Below are 21,907 nucleotides of genomic sequence, written 5' to 3'. Positions count from 1 at the left end.
GACATTTTCTGACAGAAGCCTCCCATCCCAAAACTTGAGTATCTTTTTGTAGAGACACTTGGGAAGTGCTCTCCTTTAACCTCTCATCCATACCTTTTCCCGCACCAGCCCCTTTAGAATACAAGGCAATCCAACGGAAATTCCAACTCTACCCATTCTCCAACACAACATGCCACCTATGAACCTCCTTAACTTTTAAAGGATCCGAGAACTTATTCACACTATGCTCTCTTTGACCCAATTTGATCTTGATGAAATATCCAACTTCAACTCTTCCAGTCTTACCTGAAACAACCCTGCTTGTTGAAGAAGCACTACTTTCCAACCGTTGTGGAACTAATTTAGTTTTAGGAAGTCTACCACACATACACTCAAAAGGAACTGCATTGGTAACACCATGAATTGCCGTGTTATATGACCATACCATCTCTTACACTGCTCTACGCACATCACGCTGACCCAGAACTAACATCTGTATAGTACCCTTCACTAATCGACTCCACAATCCCATTACTGTGTGGATTGCATAAAGATGTGCACATGTGTTTAATTCCATGATTAGACAGAAAAGAATGCATGGCCAACGAAGTTAGTTGAATGCCATTGTCCATGACTAAAATCTTTGGAAGACTTTCCTTCAAAAATATAGATCTCAACTGTCTGATTACAGTGTCGGTAGTAATATTCCTCATAAATTCCACACACATCTACCGTGAACACACATCCACAAGAATAATAGCAAACCGACAATCACTTGGTAAAGAATCCATTGGACCAATGAAGTCCAAACAAACTTTGTCCCACAGTAAATCATTCATGCTAACAATAGAACCCTGAGTGGGAGTAACAATCTTCAATCTCTTCTCACTCTCCTTACATAGCGAACATAGCTCAACCCACCTCCAAACATCATCTCCACTCCAGGCCACCAAAAACTTCCTTTAAGACGTTTAAGAGTCATATTTTGCCCTAGATGGCCTTCATGGGCAAGAAAGAAAAGCTTCTTTCTAAGAAACCTAGGTGGAATAAATCGTTCACCCCGTAGGACTAGATCATTTGAAGAACCAAGGCTAAGCTCCTCTTGCAGTTTGACAAAGGAACGTAAAGAAGGTTTCACATCACCCTCACGTTTCTAACCCAACCGGTTGGCATCAACAAGTTCAACAAAATCAGGATCTTCAACAACTGCTTGATGCCACTCCTCCTTGGAGATTGAACAATATTCCCCAGCACAAGCATCCTCAAAACCAGCAATAACACACACACTTTCATCACTAAAATCATCATCTACTGTTCCAGATGAGACGGGTAAACGTGACAAACAGTCTGCTTGAGTGCTCCTCCAACCCGAAATATGTTCCATTTTATAAGTGTATTCTTGCAATTTGGCCGCAAATTTCATTAAGCGAGGGGAACCATTATTAGCCCCACCAGGTGAAAAAATTCAAATGAGAGGCTTATGATCCATTCTCAAGGAAAAATGCATACCCCATAGGTAAGTACGGAAATGTGAAACACCCCACACAGCAGCCAGAGCCTCACGCTCAATCACAGCATAATTGCGCTCAGAAAAACCAAGGCAGCGGGAAGCAAAAGCTACAGTTTTTTCAATACCACCTTTCTTTTGAGACAATACCGCACCAATGCCATAGGCACTGGCATCAACAGTGACATATGTGTTTCTGCCTGGATCAAAAGTAGTGAGAACACCAGCATTAACTTTTTGTTTTTAAACCTTCTCAAAAGCTTCAGACTGCTGAGCTTCCCAAGCAAAATGCACTCCCTTTCTAAGCAATAAACGTAATGGCTCAGTTTTATGTGCAAAATTTGATACACATTTGGAGTAATACTCTACTAACCCTAAAAAGGATTTTAACTGGTCTTTGTTAGAGGGAACAGGAGCACACTTGATAGCCTTTAGTAAATCCTCTTTAAGTTTCACACCAGATTCAGAAATAGTGTACCCCAAATATTCAATTTCAGTCAAGAGAAATTGACATTTGTCCCTCCTCAAAGTGAGACCAGCACTCGATAAGATCTGAAGGACCTTAGATAAATTACAATTGTGCTCAAGTTCATCCATTCCCGTAATCAAAATATCATCTTGAAAGAAGTGGACGTGTTTCAAATCCTTAAATAAAGAATGCATCATTTCCTGGAATACACTGGCCGCAGAGGCCGGACCGAAAGGCAATCTTTTAAACTGAAACACACCATCAATAGTTTCAAAAGCAGTTAGTTTCCTGGAATTTGGATGCAATACTACTTGATGGTAAGCAGATCTTAAGTCCAACTTACTAAAAAACTTAACCTTATCCATCAAGAGTACAATTTCCGAAATATTAGACAGGGGAAACTTATCTACAAAGATATTTTGGTTTAGTGACCGAAGATCAACACAAAAACGAAGCTTGCCATCCTTTTTTTGTGTGACCACTACTGGCGAAAGCCATTCACAGGCCTCCACTGGCTCAATTATGTCTTGATTTTGCATGGCATCAAGCATTTCTTTGACCTCTTTCTGTACAGCAATTGGAATCCTCCTAATAGAATGCCTAACAGGAGTAGCATCTTTTTTTTATTTAATCTCATGCACATACCCTTCCAATTTACCTAAAGTGGGGCGGAAAACATCACTAAATTTTGATAAAACAGTGTCAACATTATTGAAATCATCAATTACTAATACCTTGTCATCTGATCTTGGATCAAGAATAATATGCAAATCATATTGCTGTATCCAACCTAAGATAGCTAGACCATCATCAGAAATGTAAACTTTCCCAACTGCAGACCTCCCTTTAAACTCAAAAGATGCATCCATGACCCCTTTTAGTTTAATAACTTGTTCAGTATATCCTTTGGGCATTATATCACTATGCAAGAGTGGAGTACACGGCCAACATTCTTTATATAAACTATAAGGAACAATTGTAAACATTGAGCCAGGATCAACTAAAAGCGTAACTGAAACTCCATTTAAAATAAAAGAAGCTTTGGGCCTTTGCAAAATAGTATGAGCATCATCTTCAACACACAAGGACATATCCGGAGGAATAATATCGGCTTCTACAAAATTCACTCTATTAAAAGAAGGGCATTTACAAGCTTTGTAATATGGCCTCTTTTACCACACTTGCGACATGTTTTATCACAGGCAAAGCATCCTTGAACATCAGCAGCATAAGACATACTCCCACAAAAGAAACAGCCCATAAATTTACCCCTCCCCCCAGAAACAACAGTGAAAGGCTTGGATTTTGAGGGAAAAACCTTGGGCTTAACATCAAGATATTTATTGTCAGAAGAAGAAAGATCCTTATCAACTTTGCTGATAACATTAACAGTCTCATCCTTTTTAAGCTCTAGAAGACGCATTTCCTCCATGCACTTGTCAGACTCCTCCATAACTTTGGCAATAGCGATAGCTTCCATGAGTGTAGGATTCCTAGCCGCCCAAAGTTTTTGTTGCATTCTTTTATTCTTACACTGAACTATCAGTTGGTCTCTGATCATCGGATCAGCCATAGCACCAAAGTCACATTTTAAAGAAAGTTCTCTTAGACGAGCAACCATTTGATCCACAGTCTCTTTTGCTTTTTGTGGCACCGTGTAGACCTTGTGTCTCTGCATAACAATATACACTTGTTTTCCAAAATACTTTTCCAACCTTAACTTGGCATCATTGTATGGATTGTCTACTGGTTCACCATCTGCACCCCGAAGTTCAGGCAAAAATTTAAAGACATGTTGTCCTGCTTTACCTAAAGAATTCAAAAGGATTGCCTTCTTTCTTGACGCAGGAAATCTAAGGCCATCAATGGCCTCCAAATAGTTTTCAAAAAACCCAACCATTCTTCCCATTCAATGGTTGGAATCTCTCCTTCAATGAGGAATGCAGGCGGAGGAGAAATAGTATGATTGGCTGTTGTTGACATAAGTACACAGTATTTAAATCACTTTGCGGAATATAACTGAGGCAGGAATACTTGAATAATTGAAATGTAGAATGGTATGAAGTGAAAAATAATGTTTCCGCTGTTTTCACAAAGATGTAAAAAAAAAAAAAATGTATATTCACACTATAGCGTGTGTTAATAGTGTAAATTCACATTATAGCTGGCACAGAAAGCTTTGTGATTGGCGCAGGAAGCCTTAAAATTAGGTAGAAGACATTCGTTATTGCTGATCTGAAAAACGTGATTGGCAAATCAGTACAATGGTTGGCAAAAAAAATGTACAGTGATCGTTACGATGGCCGCCACACGTCGTGCGTGATGATGTAATGACACGCGTTGAGAAACACAGTCAAAGCTCTATGGAAACGCGACTTATGCCTGCGCGCGCATATAATGGGTCTCGCGGCTTATAGCGGAGCGCCCGGAGATCGTTGAAAGTAGTAAATTAAAGAAAGTACCTTTAGCGCAGATAAACCGGTCAAAATGCGCCTGCCAAGCTTCACAGGCGATGAAACGTTGGTCAATACAGCATCACCGAGGAAAGGCGAAGACACAGCGTCTCAAGCAGCACTTCGGAGCGATGAACAAAGCCAAGAAGCAGCCGCACTTCAGGAAGATGGAGGAGATGACAGAAACAGGATCGTCGCCAAAATGTTGTGGTAAGGTACTGCCAGGAGACCAGAAGTAAGTTGAATCTTCTTTATTTTAAGAAACCGGTACAGCAGCTAAGTAACTTTCATCCTGCCTCAGCAACCGCCAGCTAAAGAATACAGAATACAGAACCTACTACACTAAACACTCTAAGTGATGTACTAAGTGATGTGGGCTACAGCTAGAATACTCACGACATCACACTGGAAATTAAAGAACAAGGCACAACAACTTGTCGCAGCACAGTTGAAGCCCTTCGCAAAGGTTGAATGATCATGTTTCTATTGCATATTGCTGTATGTGGGTGTCAGACTGCTACTAGTGGGATGAAACCATTGCCCAGATAGTAATAACATGTAACAATGACTATATAATGAAGTAATATTATCACAATATGTGTTGCATTATGCCCATAATTTGGCTTTTCTTGCAGCATAAGTTAGTAAACCCTGCTACCTGATTTGATCCTTTCTGTCCACACAATTCCAGTGGCCTTGCTTTAAGTTCACTTATACCATTATCATGAGGGCAAAGGCAGTAATGTTTATGAGTTCATATTTAAAAACTCTCTCTTTTAGTAAATACATCTCAATTGAGTGATATAATTCAGTGTTGTAAGTCAAAACGCTTCTGTGTGTTAAAGATATATGCTTAATTAAATTTTGATGACATGTCTCCCTTTCCTCCTAGGTGAGTAATTCCCATTGATATAGGACATGATTCTTTCTTTTGTTGTGAGCCCAGCAGCACATACTGCTTTTTATTCAAATTCAGGGACAGGGCCAGGGCTGGACTGGCTACCGGCCGTTTTGGTTTGCTTCCGAGCTAAGGGCTAATTTCACTGCGTTGGGGCTGATTTCATTGATGAGGAACTGCGTGTGCTTTGAAATAAACAAAGCAAAATGAATGTTTTTCAGCACACGCAGGTCCTCATCAATAAAATCATCCCCCTGCTCGGCAGCACACCAAAATGGACAGGGCTCACTTCTAGCTTCAGGGCACTCCAAGCACCTATGTAATTGCTGTTATGTAATTGCTTTTATGGTGCAAATACGGTAATTAGATTTCTGAAGCTATTTTAGCCCCGTGGCTGCAGGGCCCAAGGGTAAGGGGTCCCCTCCTTGTCCCCTGGACCTCGCAGCACTCCACCTCTGCTGCTCCCTGGGCCTGGTAACCCTGGAGTTGTGAACAGGAGCAGGGCCCTGGGCAGCTGCCCACTCTCCCCGTGCCTAGCACCAGCCCTGCCACCATGACTAGTATTTTATGTCCCTACCGGCACAAAACATTAGAAACATCACCTAAAGTCCTATCGGAACACACTTTATACTGTAAATGTTAGCAGAAAACACTTTAAAATGTGTAAAACAACTGCCCTAATGACCCAACTGATGATTAAAGAAAACGACAGAAAGGGCATGATACAAATGAATACAGACAACTTCATATAAAGTTCTACTCAAGAATCACGTCTGGGTTTTTGCAGAATCTTTCAACAAGAACAGATGGGTGGTATTTTTCTGTTGGAAAGGTGGCAAACCTAAGCAGTGGGTGGAAGAAGATGTCATGACCCCAGTAGTACCAGATCAGGCCTAAGAGGGGAGCATTCTAGCTTCTGGCTCCTCGTAGGCGGGGGAGGAGCGCAAAACAGCATTCTGGGCCGGAAGGGAAAGGGAGTTTGAGGGCTTAAATAAGCTGAGGACAGGTCGGGCCACCCCAAAGAGGAGCCGCGAATCTACTAGATGGTGACCCTCCCACCACCCTCCAAGGTTACACCCGTAGAAGAGGGCCAGAAGAGCAGGCTCCCAGTACAAAACAGAAATTAAAAGGAAGAAGGTGGCCCTGAATGGTTCCCCAAGAATTCAGCAAGCTTGAGTGGTTTGCTGGGAGACAATGAGTAGAGAAAGTATCAGTACAATGAATGGGGTTGTAAGTGAAGTTCCATAGTCAAAAACAGGGAAAAGAAAAAAAAAGAGGAAATGATGATGTTGCAGGCACCTCAAGGAAAGTGCCTGTTAAGATGAGGTGGTCCATGTGGAAGAGGTGTCCATGTGGAAGAGGTGTGGCACAGTGGCCAGGGTATCTGTCGCTGGACGCTGGGGATCGCGGTTCGATCTCCAGCGGCAGGGGTCTGCCCAGCAACATGTGACTCTGGGCAATAGCTTGCTTAATCTTTCCGACTGCCCCCAGAGCAGGGAAACCTACGGGTAGCTGTGCGCTTTAAAAATACAGGATTATTATGTAGTAGTAGGCAAATCAGTAGTTTTATTTACATTAAATCCACATCAGTATAGAGGTTACATATGACACTCAAAGGTAGACCAACAAATAACCCCAGCGTACACCCCATCATGGAGTATCTTGTAAAACTCACAGTGCCACTGACTAGTATAGAACATGCACGCCACAGCATCATGGGTCAGACTAATGCAAACTGTTGCTCTTTCCCACATTCTTGCAGAATGCAGCATACATATAAAGAGGAAATAAACCAGGACAAATAAACATATTTCTCCTCGTTATGCCTCCGCAACACGTATGGAATGCCTCCTGAGTGAGTAAGGTGACGTATCGATTTGCGCTGAGTTGCCTTACTCATGATTTATGAGGCCACTTAAAGCAATGCAGGGTGGTTTTAAGTGGCTTCATTGGCTTCATGAATCGAAATGAGAGCTCTGCATCACCCATGTACTACTTTACTTAGTGCAAAAGTGACACAAGCCTCTCATTAATAAGCCTCCCAACCTAAAAGATATTTATAAGTGTAATGAGAAAGACTCTAACATTCAGCTGCTACCAGCGCCTGTATACCGGCTAGATGATAAGGGGTTGATGAAGGTGTGGCAATTATCATGGGGCACATTGTTTACAAGGCTGATTGTGGGTTGTCCTGGCAAGCTGTAGAAACAGGCACATTTACATTCCATGTCAGTATGCCGCTAGTGAGAAGCACTACCTCAGTCAAAGTAAGGACATATGAACTAAAAGTAAGTGGTACTTACTTATAGAACTTTATGTTGCATTACATTTTTTATATTTACCTTCCTAAAGGCATTTTTCTCCTTGTTTTTAATCACCATTACATTTTACTATTAGTATCACACATTGGGTGTAGAATATTATACCTAAGCACAAATAAACCATGGTAATGTCACATAAAGCAATCTGAAAACTTTGCAGCTATACATTCCACACACGGCAGATTCTTAATAAAGACCTCACTCATGCCGAAATATACAAAGAAAGATCAGATATAACAGAATGGCCCCAGTTTTGCTCAAGAATTCCTGTGTGGAGGAGCAGGCTGACCAGAGCGGATAAGTCTAGTGCAGTGCTTTTTAGAATCATGGCCCAACGTTTAAAACTGCAAAGTTTCATAACTTAGCCAGCTGTAATCCATTCGCTGCTAGGCCTATCCCCCCCCCCCCCCCGACCCCCCCCCCCCCCGCCCTTCATTGTTGAGCACCTCTTGGGCTAATTGAGGTTGTTAGAGCTTAGGCCTCCATAACTTTTTTTCCACATAATCTATTCATGCCTAATTTGTTTCCTTTTTTTGCAACATCCTTGGGGGATTCCAAAGGTACCCAGGGCTTGTTGATTCCCCTGGAGGGGACTATGAAAATTGCCAAAATATAGCTAAATTGTGAGTTTTGTGGGAAAATAGGAAAAAGTGCTCAGGTTAATAGTGTGGTTTTTCCTAGTAAAATGGCATCAACGAATGGGTTGATGTGCTAAAGTCACCATCTTCCCAGCTTTCAGGAACATTCACAGCTGAATCAAAAAAAGAGATGTTTTACCAGTTTTGGCATTTTACAAAGAGGTAGCCCATTTTTCCTATCTTTGTGTTTTCAACCTACTTCAAGTTTGTGGTGCAAACCAGCGTGAAACCCATGGGTGATCCAGGAAAGCTATTTATTTCTTAAAAGAAGACAAAATTCCAAATTCAGCAAGGGGTTGTGTGTGTAGAACCCTCAAGATTTTACAAAGAACCCAACTGTAGAAATAAAGAAATATTGAAAACAAGTAGGAAAAGCAGCCAATTGTGATAATGTTTTTGTTAGACCTGTCAGCTCTTGGTGTGGCTTCCTCTATCTTTAAGCTTCTGACCTCCTATTTTTGATCCTGTGCTGAAATTTGTTTTTCTGGCTTTAGGACTCTGGGCACTTTACCACTGCAGATCAGTATTAACGTGCAAGTGCTTTCAGTTTAAAACATGATATCAATTGATTTCTCAATGATTGGCATATTTGATTTACCAATAAGTCCCTAGTACCGTGCACCAGAGGTGCCAAGGGCCTGTAAATCAAATGCTACTAATGGGTCCAAACTGGGGGGGTGTGGTGAGCAAAAGAATGATGGATTAAACCCAGATCCTTGTGACTGGAGGTGAATGTTTGCATTGTCCAGCATCCCGTCCATCACTTGTTTCTTTTACTAATGGGCATGCAGCACTGATTTTGCCACCCACATGAGTAGCCCTGCAAACATGTCTCAGACCTGCCACTGCAGTGTCTGTGAGTGAAGTTTTAAACTGCTATTTTGACCTTGCAAGTGCCCCCACTTGCCAGGCCCAAACATTCCCTTTTAGTTCATGAAAGGCACCCCTAAGGTAATCCCAAGGCAGCCCCATGGACAGGGTACAGTGTATTTAAAAGGTAGGACATGTGCTGGTGTGTTTTACATATCTTCATGTGAAAGACTGCTGATTTGGTGTTTCACTAGTGCAAGGTCTATCTCTCTCATAGGTTAAAATGGGGATTGCCTTGAAATATCTTTTAAGTGTAATTTTTCATAGTTAACAGATAGAAATTTGGAGTTTGGAGTCTCTGAACTCACAATTTAAAAATACATCTTTTGTTTTTTAAATTGCGTGTTTGAAAATGCCACTTTTAGAAAGAAGGCATGTCCTTGCTTAACCATTTTATGCCTCTTCCTGTCTGTAGAATATACATCTGGACTGGCTGACTGTTGGACTCTTGTGCATTCACTTTCGACACTCATACAAAGGGAGCTGAGGTGTGCCCTGCATATCCTGATGGCCCATCACCAGGCTGATCGGTCTTCCTGAGCTAGAGTGGTGGGAGGAGTTGCCAAGGACACTTGAATAGGGCTGTGCCTGTTCTCACACAAAGCTGTCTCCACCCCCCTGAAGTGTGTCTGGAGTCAGGTCATGGAAAGTCATGGTCTTCTGCACTGCAAAGACTTTCCTTTGAAGTTTGCCTACTTCAAAGGCAGAAAGTCGTTACTTGCCAAGCGGTGCCAAATCCAGTTCCTTGGCCCTTGGATGTGTAACCTGGTAATCTTAAGGAGAAAATCCCTGCATTGATTCCCAGCACCTGTTTTCACAATGTACCATTGCAAAAGATTGACACATCACCGCGGCCTGCCCCGAAGCACGGTTTCCGCTATATGCTTCAACCACGGCTCTCACCACATGTCCCAGCTTGCCATCGTAGCGCATCAGAAAAATTACTGCATTTTGAGTTTCGAGCACCATCCTACCGATGTCTGTGACAGACGCTCCAACTCCAGCGCAGCACCTGCTTGGCCGCTGTGGAATCTGCGAGGCGCCTGCTTCGCTGCCGTCATATCGAAGCAGCAGATCAGGATGCATCGGCCCTAGGCGCCAATTTTTCATCTACACTACACAGCAGTAAGGAACCGAGGCCGCACATCCAGAAACAAATGCATCACTTCGCCTGCCAGTAGGTAACTGATGCATGACCTCCCTTGTGTAGTAAGGAACCAACGCATCTCTTGGTTTTTTTCTGGAGCCTCACCACCCCTGCGCCTTGCCTCGTCTTTGATTTTTGACACATCTAAGGTACTTTGTGTTGAAACGAACGCATCCATTGATTTCTATGGACTAAACTTGCTTAATCTTTTAAAAGTGATAATTTAACTTGTGTATGTTGGATTTTTGTTGTTTTAGTGTTATTTTGTTGAGATAAATATTGGTTACCATTCTAAACTCGTGTGGACTCCTTTTGCAGTGTTTTCACTATCTTACTGTGTGTGTGTGTACGTGTGTGAGTGTGTGTGTACACAAATGCTTTGCACATTGCCTCTGAGATAAGCCTGACTGCTTGGGGCAAGCTAACAAGTGGTTGAGCAGGGGTTATCTTAGTCATGTGAATCCCACCCTGACTAATGTGAGGGTCCCTACTTGGACATGATGCAAATCACTGCCAACTAGAGACCCCATTTCTAACAGTTTTCATCTCAAAAATGTTGTCATGCAGCCGATTTACAAAAGCAATGTACCATAACGTTTGCTAGACCTTTTTAGTTGTGGGGATATATAGGGTTTGTAGATTCTCCAGGAACCTAAGGTACCCAGAGCCAACAACTGATCTGCACATTACAATGAGTTTTCGTTGTGTACTAAGTACAGACCAATTCATATGGTGAAATATGTAGAGTGAAAAATAGGTAACAAGGTAAATTTTGTATTTCTGAAATGGACATAAGATATGCAGTTTAGGAGAAGTCGCTATTTGTACATCTCTGAATTTGTCGGTACCCATACACGCATATGATTTAGAGGGTATATTTCAAAATGTGTTCTTTCTTCTACCACAGGCTTACATTTGGAAGACACAAATACAGCAAACTCCAATTGATAATAATGAATATCCTACAATTCTATGCTCACACAAGTCTTCTTTATAAAAAATGGTGCCTGACTTGTGACGGTAGGCCTAGTGTCCATGACAGGAAACAGCCCAAAATGCAACATGGATACATTACATTTTTCCACTTAAAACTGTCCTGTGTTTTGCAAAGTGGGTAGCTGTGGAGTTTGTGCCGTAGCCCATCCGCCACCTAGGAAATCCTAGCAAACCTGTATATTTTGTAAATCTAGACACCTAGGGGAATATAGGACAGGATGACTTGCATGGCTCTCATCAGGATGTTTTACCCAGAATCCAGTGGCGTAACAAAACTTGAAGGGGCTCCCCTGCGAAGCACATGTAGGGGATCCCCAGCTCCCGGCTGCCTGGCTCACCACCTACTACTTTAACCCAAATCTGGTATATTTCGATTTGAAACCTCCAACATATAATGAAATGCCTCTATATTCTGGTGAGTGGCGGTGATTGAACTGGTCGATGGTTGTGTAGGGCTTTGTAGCTGTGGGTTAGAATCTTGAACTGACATCTCTTCTGATTGGGAGCTTGTGGAGCTTCCTGAGGTGGGAGGTGATGCGGGTTTGCTTAGGGAAGTGGAGGATGAGCCTGGCTGATGAATTCTGTATAGTTTGCAGTCTCTTCAGGAGGTGTGAGGTGATTCCTACATAGAGTGCACTGCCGAAGTCCAGCTGACTGGTGACTAGGGCTTGAGTGACAGTACATCTAGTGTTGAAGTGGAGCCATTTGACAATTGCACAAACCGTGAGAAGAGTAAGAAAGCAGGAGGAGGAGATTGCATGGATCTTGTTTTCATGGTGAGCTTGTTGTCCAGGATAATGCCAAGGTTGGGGGCATAATGTGTCGGAATTGGTGAGAGTTTTAGTTCTGATGGCCACCAGATAGCGCTCCACGGGGCGGAAGTTGTTCCCAAAGATGAGCACTTCCGTTTTGTCTGTGTTGTATTTTGGTAGACATCCTTCATCAAGTCAGTGACGCTCGTCATGCACCTGCGGAAGTTGGCCATTGTGGTAAAGGGTCTTCTGATAGCTAGAAGATGAGCTGGGTGTCATCTGTGTAGGATATGACGTCTAGTCCGTGGGTTTCTGATGAAGTTGGCCAAGAAGTCATAAAGGGTTGAACATTGTAGGGCTGAGGTACGAGCCTCGAAGGATGCAGTAGGTGTGCTCTTAGGTTCCGAGGTGAAAGGCGGTAGGCAGATTCTCTGGGTTCTTCTGGTGAGGAAGGATGTAATCCATTTGAGGGTGTCTCCTTAGATTCCAATGTGGTGAAGCCTCTTGATAAGGGTGGTATGGGATATGGTATCAAAAGCTGTTAAGAGGTCAAGGAGGATCAGGGCCGCCATTTCTCCCTGGTCAAGGAGGGATCTGATGTCATCTGTGGCAGCAGTCAGGGCTGTTTTGATGCTGTGGTTGGTGTGGAAGCCAGATTGGGAGGTGTCCATATATTTGTTGTTATCCAGGTGTTCCCTGAGTTTGCAGTTGATTGCCTTTTTGAGGACTTCGGCAGGAAATGGGAGCAGAGAGATGGGACGGTGGCTCTTGGGTCACTGGAATTGGTGGATGGCTTATTGAGAAAGGGTTTGACCTCTGCGTGTTTACATTCTTCAGGAAAGTGGTTGTGGAGATAGATGCATTGAAGATGGGGGTGAACTTGCTGCTGATGATTTTGCTCCTGAGGTTGAAGATGTGGTTGGGGCAGGTGTCCGTTGGTGCGCTTGAGTGGACAGAGTTGTGGATGGCTCTACTGCTTTGAGCGGGGAGCTGCTCCCATGTGTCTTCAGGTGGCATCTGTGGGAGTAAGGAGGCTGAGGATATTGGTGGTGGTGGGCTGAGGTTCAAACTTTTTGTACATGGTGGAGACCTTATTGTGGAAGAAGTCTGCCAGGGTGTCGAGCTCCTGGGAAGATGATGTTTTTGGTGGCTGAGGGGTTGGAGAACTCTGACGATGTTGAAGAGTTCTTTGCTATGATGAGAACTGGCTTCGATGTCGTCTGCAAAGGGGCTCCTTTTTGTCTCTTTCAGAAGTTGGTGGTATTGGTTGAAAGATGTCTTGAATGTGGCTCAGTCTGTCGGTTGCATGCTGCTGTGCCATTTCCTTTCCAGTCGCTTGCAGCTATATTTTGTGGTTCTCAGTTCAGTGGTGTACCAACTGGTCTGTTTGGAGGATCTCTTGAGCTTGGTGGACTTGACAGGGAGACTCTGTAAGCGCAATCAGGGATCCAGACTGAGAAGTTCTTGACAACCTGGTCTACTGTTCTAGGTTGGCTGAGGTGTCAAGATGAGAGGTGTTGAGGACGTCTGTCCACGGGCTCGCCAATACTTTGTACTATCTGTGGAGTGAGGTGGCAAGCACCTTGGTGGTGGTGTCAGGGATCCTGTGATGGGGAAGTGGAAGATGGTGTGGTCTGTCCGGCAAGCTCGGTGACATGGCTGTACTTGACTCTGTCCCTGGCCATGAAGATGGGGTCTAGTGCCTGTCCTGTGGTGTGTATGGGGTTGGTGACAAGTTGGATGAGGCCGATGGTGTTCATGTTTTCGAGAAGGTTGGCGGTATTAGTGTTGTTAAGGTTGCCGTAGTGAAAGTTGAGGTCTCCAAAGAAGATGCAGTGTTTGGAGTCAATGGCAAGTCGGGGATGAATTCAAGGATGACATCGCAGAAGCTGGGGCGAGGCCCTGGAGATCTGTAGCCGAGGGTACCTCTGATGGTGATTTTGCCATTGGTTTGGAGTTGGAAGTTGAGCTGCTCCCTGATTGGGGTGGTGTCGTCTGCGGGGGTGGTGCAGTGGATGGTTTCTTTGTGGATGATGGCAATTCCACCTCTGTGTCTGTTGATACGGTCTAGGTGTGCTATCTCGCAGCCATCGGGCATTGATGAGGAGACGTCGGGTGCTGGTGTGAGGTTGAGACAGGTCTTGGTGAGGAGGATGACGTTGGGGGTGAGGGAGGAAATGGTGACCCAGATCTTGGTGGCATGCTTGCAGTGATGGTGCGTTGAGCAGGAGGAAGTTGAGTTGTTCTGAAGTGGTCTTGGTCATAGTGGTGGTGGTTGTCGTGTGTGCGTTTACTCCAGTGTTGCAGGAGAAGAGGCAGTGCTGGCAAAAAAAAGGTCCTACCATTAACAGTGGAGAGGTGCAACAGTAGTTGTTGTTGCGGAGTCTGGGGTCCAGGGCTCGGAGCTTGGCAGCAATGTATCTGCAAGTAGAGGAGAGCCTGGGTTGCTTGCACCATGTGAGGTCCAGATACGGAAAGGCACAGATAGGCCTTTGGCACGCCAGCTGCGCGCATCCGCTGCACAGACATGCTGCGACCTCCATTAAATAGGTCCTAGGAGGAGTGAGAGGCGCTGGGAGGTGGTGGGCGAGGCCGACAAAGATGAAAATATCAATGACAAAATCTAATTATCCATATGAATAAAATATAGCTTGTCTATTTGCTCTAATATCTCTGGAGAAATCATTCATTTACACATATAAACAATGTTCTAGCTTTTTGTAATGCCAGTTATCACGACCCACTAGAAAGTTATTATGACACAAAATTGGCCCCAAGCTACATTAAGTGCAGGTCGACATAGTCAGGTTTGTTCACTTTGCTAATGTCAGGAAAATACATTTTATTTCATAAACAACTTTAAAGATTATCGTAGATCCTGTCAACATACTATAACTGCTAACAGCACAGACTTCGAAACAAACAATTGTGCATGTCAGATTTTCTAAGTGCATGTTATTAAACTAAATTCACTGACCTCTCTATACCACTAGGGTGTTATTAAATATATATTTTAAACAGTCTTTTACCCAGCAAGGAACAAAATTCAGATGTAATGAAAAATTCACATCACATTTTTCTTGAATGCCACATTCTACAATAACGAGGCCAAAATATCATCTGGTCAAAATATTGTGTCAATAATAGCAAGAACACGAATACGTTTTTATGGTTATGCAAAGTTTTACTATACTTAACTCCACATTTATGTACCATGACGATATATATCTTCAAAGTATGTAAATGTGGAGTTAAATATAGTAAATCTATACTTACCTATTTTCACATACCGTCTCGGGCCTCATTCACTATATTTTGATGCACGGTAGCGTAGTAAGCCTTCCTGCTGTGCTGTCATGCGTCAAAATAAAAGGTCAGGAATGCGCCATATGTACAGGATATGGTGCAGTTCAGTCCTTCTCCATTGCACAGACGCAAAAACAGCAGCCGTGTGCCAGCGCAGACACCCTTGTGCCATGGGGAAGGGTACCTGCGTTGCAGGAAGGATTGATGTTGAGCAGGAAGGGACATCTTCCTGCACAAAAACAATCGTTAATGATGTTCTGCTCCTTCTCTATGTGCTGCAGAATGCAACACACATATAAGGAGCAAGAAACGAGGAGAAATACAGGTATTTTTCCGCGTTGCGCCACTCCCACTGATTCTGATGCATTCCCAGGTTTACAACACTGTGTACATCTGGGAATGTGTCAGGTTCCATGGAAGTTGCTTGGGAACACCCACAGCAACACAGGTGGAATGCCCCTTTCATGTAATGCGTGAAATTGGCCCATGTTTACAATGCCAGGAAAAGACACGCAGGGTGACTTTACGTTACCTTGTAGATATGGGTAGGCATCAAAAGTCAATATTTTGAGCCTTAATATTTTTGACACAATATTCTGCCCACACAATATTTTTGCCCTTGATATTCCTACTTTAGAATATTGGAGAAACTGGTTAGTTATATTAGATTGCATGTCACAAAGATTCATGTCTCAGTCCATTATCATATATGTGTTTGGGATGCTTAAACACACTTCAATTTTCTTTAAATGGTTCTCGCAGAACTTGAATAGTTCTGTTTTGAGCCCAAATAAAACCATTCCATGTTGAGCTAGACAGAGAATTAACAAGTATATCAACATTTGGTTTATTGAATATACTTTGGTAATACATTTGTAAATGCAACAGGAGTTCAATTATGTATGAGCCTGATTTTCAAATACCTGTACATCATTGCCTTACAGGATAGGTAACTAAACCAATTATGTGAAAGAAATTCACAATACATGGTTAAGGCGGAAAGAAAAGGTAAATTGTTATTTTTATGCAGTAATTTTTCTGAAGCCAGCAAAATCAGCCAGAAAAAGTAGAAAGACCATTATATAAACATTATGTAATTTCTTGCATGAAAGAACTACTGTAACTAGACATGAAGAACATTGTCGTAGAAAGACGTAAGGGAGGAAACAGAGGGACAAGCAAGACATGGTGGTTGTATTTAAAAGAGTAATTGTGCAGGCTAAAGCAATATATTGTAAAAGGAAATGAAAGAATATAGCAGTATTTCTCAATAAAATCTTGTTCCACAGGTCATTTCCATCCAGTTTTCAATACACTGATAACAGCCAACATGTGTTTCGTCACACGGTGCCTTTTTCAAGGCTTGGATTTTTTTTAACTTGTTGGTTTCGGGAAAGAAAAGCAAAATATTGTTCCATTTAGAAGAGGCACTTCCCATGACGGTCTCACAATGCTCAAGTTGTCAATTCTCGAATGACGTTTTTTGACATTAAAGAAAACTTCTACATTAAAGAAAACTTATTTTGTCAAGACAAATCCTTACTGTTTGGATGTTGTTTGTTTCTTGAACACTTTGCATGGAGTGATGTGGTATTCCTTTGTGCTATATTAGCACATTGGGCCCTTGGTCTAATGTGTACTCACACCTTTGGTAGTAGGGTGTGGGACTACCTTTAAAGCACCATCTCATTGAATAATGTATCACATATACTGAGTGACTATTGTATGCCCACTAAATAGTACACTTTGAGTATGAGGTGCAATTTTTTTTCACTACTACCGCTCTCTTTTGCTTCATATGGGAATGGAAATAATGCAGATGATTACGCCCGATCCATATCTCTATTTTACCAGATCTTACCAATTATAAGGATCTCCGGTCAACTGGATCTTTTTTATCTGCTAAGAAGTGTAAAAGGGAGAAAAACAATAAAGCCACTTTCATCAATCAGACAAATCAATATAGACTCGGAATAATCACTGACTCTATCTCATTTTTAAAGGTTTTATTACAAAGCCAAAAACAACTGAACGTACAAGTACCTCATTACGAGGTTAAAAAAAGACATAGGCACTAATACAAAATTAATTCTCCTGATTAACCTAATTCGATGCAAAGTAAAAAGAATAAGCAATTCTAGAAAGTTTAAACAAGCGACAATTGATCCAATATACAGCTTGGTCTTCATCAGATTACAGAAAAAAATAATTTGGTTAATTCTGTCCCTACTCTAACTCTAAGGTGACATCCCTAGATAACATTCTCCTAGTCAATTCAGAAGAGGTGTCATCTTGTGAAGACTTCCTCAGAAGTGCATTCACACTGGAAAACAAGCCAATCTGTCTAAGTCTTCATTCCTAGAATCAAACCCTTCTCTTACCCTTCTAATGGCTCTCTACTCTTCTCGACCCTCTCTGCCTCGTCTGCCTCTTCTCCCTCACATGCCTCATATGTCTCTCATACCTATGGGCACCGACCCTAATACAAAATGCACAACTCTTAAAACAAGACGACACACCTCCTCTGGACGCACATCTTCAGCAGGTGATTTTCCACAACTTGCTCTTCTTCCAAAAACGGTTGAGTTGTCCTTGGGTCCCAGGCTTCTCCATCGAGCTTCCCAATTATCGAAATTCCAATGTAACATTGTAACAGGTCTCCTCCACACCTAACTCTTAAAACAATGAGCATCTGCCCAGCTAACGAGGAAAATGTCCTTGCATCTACAATGAAAACATAAGAAGAGAACAACCTTGAACGTGAAATCCTGCTGACTACATTCTATTGAAAGCCTTCCCAAGGTTCATGCCTTCTCGACTCTGCTAACATAAGCAACCCCAAACAGGCCTTTCATAGCAAAACGTGAACATTCATTTAATACAGGCCTCTACACGTTTAACCTTACGCGATGTTAATAGTTTTACATTTCTAAACATTGTATTTCTCATGGTTAAAGCACTCTATTCATTCCTACACGTGCAAACTTTTATTCTACTAACTACATTACACACAAATGAATTCATGGAGCACTAGCAACAGACTGTCACAATTTATATGTCGATTACATTTTCAATTATCATGAGCTAATTTTCTAACAATACACATACACAATTCATTATTACTTTTACATTTTTTAACGGTTAAGTGTTACATTCAATCCGGATTACATATGGGTGCGGACTAACGGTGATTATGATGCACACCTACACATTTCAGAATAACGTGTTGCTCTATCACAGGGATCATAGAAGAGAAAACAAGAACCAAGCACGTCTGTACTTGTGAGGGAAAAGATTCAGGCGACTAACACAGTTTTCCAGAAAAAGATGGCAGGTAAATCAAGGTTTGTGGTGATTGCTGACTGAACCAAGATGCTGAAATGCACTTATCAGGTAACATGCCCCCATGCCAATGACATACAGAGCTCTTTTGAACCGAGGATACCTGTATAACCCATTGTGGACCCACTTCAACACCTGTTCACAAGGTCACTCCAGGTAAATTGCTCGATTTCTTCACAATATCACCAACGTATTCACCTGAGGCCAGGGGAAAAGGTGTTATATTTTGCTAATGTTAACATTTAGTCTCTTTGCTCTCAGTCCCTGTTTGTCCTGCAGGGGAATCTCTGGGTCTCTTCCCTTTGCCCCCAGAGTCATGAAGATTACCTTGCCTTCAAACAAAATGAAGGTTCAACCTCTTTTATAAAGACATCAATTTCCACTAGAACTTGATTCCTTTGGGGTGATTAGCTTTCTTCTTCACCATTGGATTAAAGAGTGCACCTTGCTATATCATCTAATTTCTTTGTCGTTCTATAAACAGGGGCCTTTATAAAAAGGGCTGATTGGATTTTAAAAGGTTTTACAGTGCTTTCATAAAATGTTCGTCAAATATCTGCAAGATAACAGCCCACCCACAATTCATAGTTCAGAGGGGGCCCAGCCATCTTTCTCCAGCCTCTGATGGGCCATAGATCGGCGTGACATTGTCCTGTGTTCTGCCCATCATGAGCCCATGCTGTCAACTGACTAATCTTTTATGCCACAGTCCGTGCCCTCAGTTGGAATTGGATAAGAAGTCACTCATTGGGCAGCTCTTGCAACATATCAGTCGGTAATAAAGTCAGCAGCAAATCAGAATTTATTAGTAATATTAGCAAACAAATATTTGTGTACCCCTCTTTTTAAGTAGGTTCACTCCTCATGAATATGCAAAAATCTTAAAGATCTCTTGCCAAACGTTCAAAGTACCTGCCAAAAATCAGGCATATTCATCAAACAGTGACAACGTTATAAGCAAATTAGTAAGTGGCTTTTCAACTAAAAGGGTATAGAAAAGTGTTAACCCTTTAAATCCTGCCGGCACATTTTTTAAAGGCAATTATCCAGAAAAATACTAAATGGATATAGACAAAATCAAAATAAGCATGTTTTCTTTGTAAAGTTTCCCTTGCATGCCAAGCTTGCTGTAAATTAGTTTGCCATGTATTGCTCTTTCTTTCAGCAAAATTGCCTATGGGAGCAAATTATACACTTTTTCAACTCTCCAACCCCCTTAACTATTTTTCCCTGGACAGATCTTCTTAAAGCCTGGCAGGCCAAAACATAGCTGGCTAACTTAGTAATATGGCAAGTTTCATGAAAATTCATTCATGGGGTCAAAAAATATAAGCAAATCAAAAAATGCGTTTTCAATGGAATATGCGGCTCAAACATAACTACATTGTGGCAATCACCACTGTGTGAAAATATATATGTGACCAAGACTTGTAGTGGTTGAAACGCATTATTGGTTTGGTTCCTCAGCCGAAATAAAGAATTGGTTACAATATGCTAGTCTGGAGTGGCTTGTATCTTTACCTACACGAGTAGTGACAAAGGTCTTTGCTATATATTTAAACTGGAAGAATGGATGGTTGTCCCTTTTCAATGTCTTATGAACTACGTTATTTAAAATCAAACGAACCCACTGACATCACAGCAAATGGCATATGATTAAGAGTCTCAGGACTCAAAACGCGTAATGTCTGTCTTCAAATAAAGAATCTTTTAAAGCATTGTTGGTGTGGCCCGTACTGCGTTGCTGAAGAAGCACGTGTTTCTTTTTGGATATATATGTATTTTTTTTTTAGGAACAATAATACGACGCACTCAGGATTCTTCTTTATGATGTTTTAATTGACAAACAGAGGCAGTCTGTCATAACATGCCGGGCCATGCTGACGGTGGCAAGGCCCTGCGTGGCCGAAATGCGTTGGTGTGACAGACTGGCTCTGTTTGTCAATTAAAACATCAGATAGAAGAATCCTGAGTGCGGCGTATTCTTGTTTCTAAAATTAATACAGGCCATGGGTTCGGCCTCACGCCTGCACCCGCTGCTGAGCGCTCTGGCTATTTGAACCTCATTGTGTTTATATATATATATATATTTCTCTCGATCACTTTCGATAGAAACATACAATCCGGAGTTGCTGTGTAAAGATACCCCTTTATTATCTCATAAAGAAAGGCAAGGTGCAGAACAAAAACACTCTACATGTTTCAGTGTACCAGATGTCTTGATCACAGGTAACCAGTGTTTGACCCAAAGCACGCATATATCAATTAGTGTCAGTAACTTAAAGAAAGGGCCAAGGGCTCGACAGTAGCCTGCTCATCTGTTGGCCATCTTGTAACGTGTCAACCTTATTCACTACTGGTGTTGGTAACCATGAAATAATTAGCACAGTACCCTCTACAAAGAGCAACATCCTGCAATGCCTTCAGTTCCTGCAGCAAGGATGTATAGTACAATTTAAACAGTTTCACCTGGTAGCAATTGACCACCTGTAACCAGAATCTAACTGCTTTACCCAAGAGATAAAAAAATTGCATAGCTGTGGGAGGGCAAACAGAACATTGAATCCTAGTGGGTATGTTCTTGATGGAAAGTAATCATCTAAAGTATATTGATCTAGCTGTGCTCACATAAGATGCACACAATGCCTCTACAGAATTACTGTAAAAAAAAAAAAATGATTAGTGCAGTGTCCTCATCAAGGTGAAGCAACATACATTGCCTTCAAATAAAGGGACTAAAGCTCCCTGGGGCAATCTGAGTGCTCTATTTTTAAATGGATGCCCCCTGAGCCCATCGGAAGTAGAGCGAAATTCCCCCTTGGGTTTCTCTCCAGCCGCCTGTATACGGTATACGGTGGATGGACGGAAACCTCTGATGTCGGGTGGAAAGCCTTTGACAAGTTGTCAGATGGCATTCCGCCTGACCTCAAAATGAGTCCCTTAGTCTCCTGTTCTGAACTTTAAGAAAAATAGTAAAAGGGGGCAAAGTAAGGATACTCTGACCCATAGGCCCCATAGGGGGGCCCAAAGGGACCTCCCCTAGGGTCAAAAAAGAAAAGAAATCAGAAAAAAATGATGTGATCCTGCAAGTCTCTTGCGAGATCAGAAACAACTAAAAAACAAGATGCTAGCCAGGCCGCATTCAATAACAATAAGGCCAGGGGACCCCACCCCCTGAGCTGTTCTGATGTAGGAGAGGGGAGCTCCCTCCCGGGGCCATATATACTAT

Source organism: Lissotriton vulgaris, chromosome 5 (assembly GCF_964263255.1).
Source record: "Lissotriton vulgaris chromosome 5, aLisVul1.2, whole genome shotgun sequence".
NCBI lineage: Eukaryota > Metazoa > Chordata > Amphibia > Caudata > Salamandridae > Lissotriton > Lissotriton vulgaris.
This window is presented reverse-complemented; position numbering follows the sequence as displayed.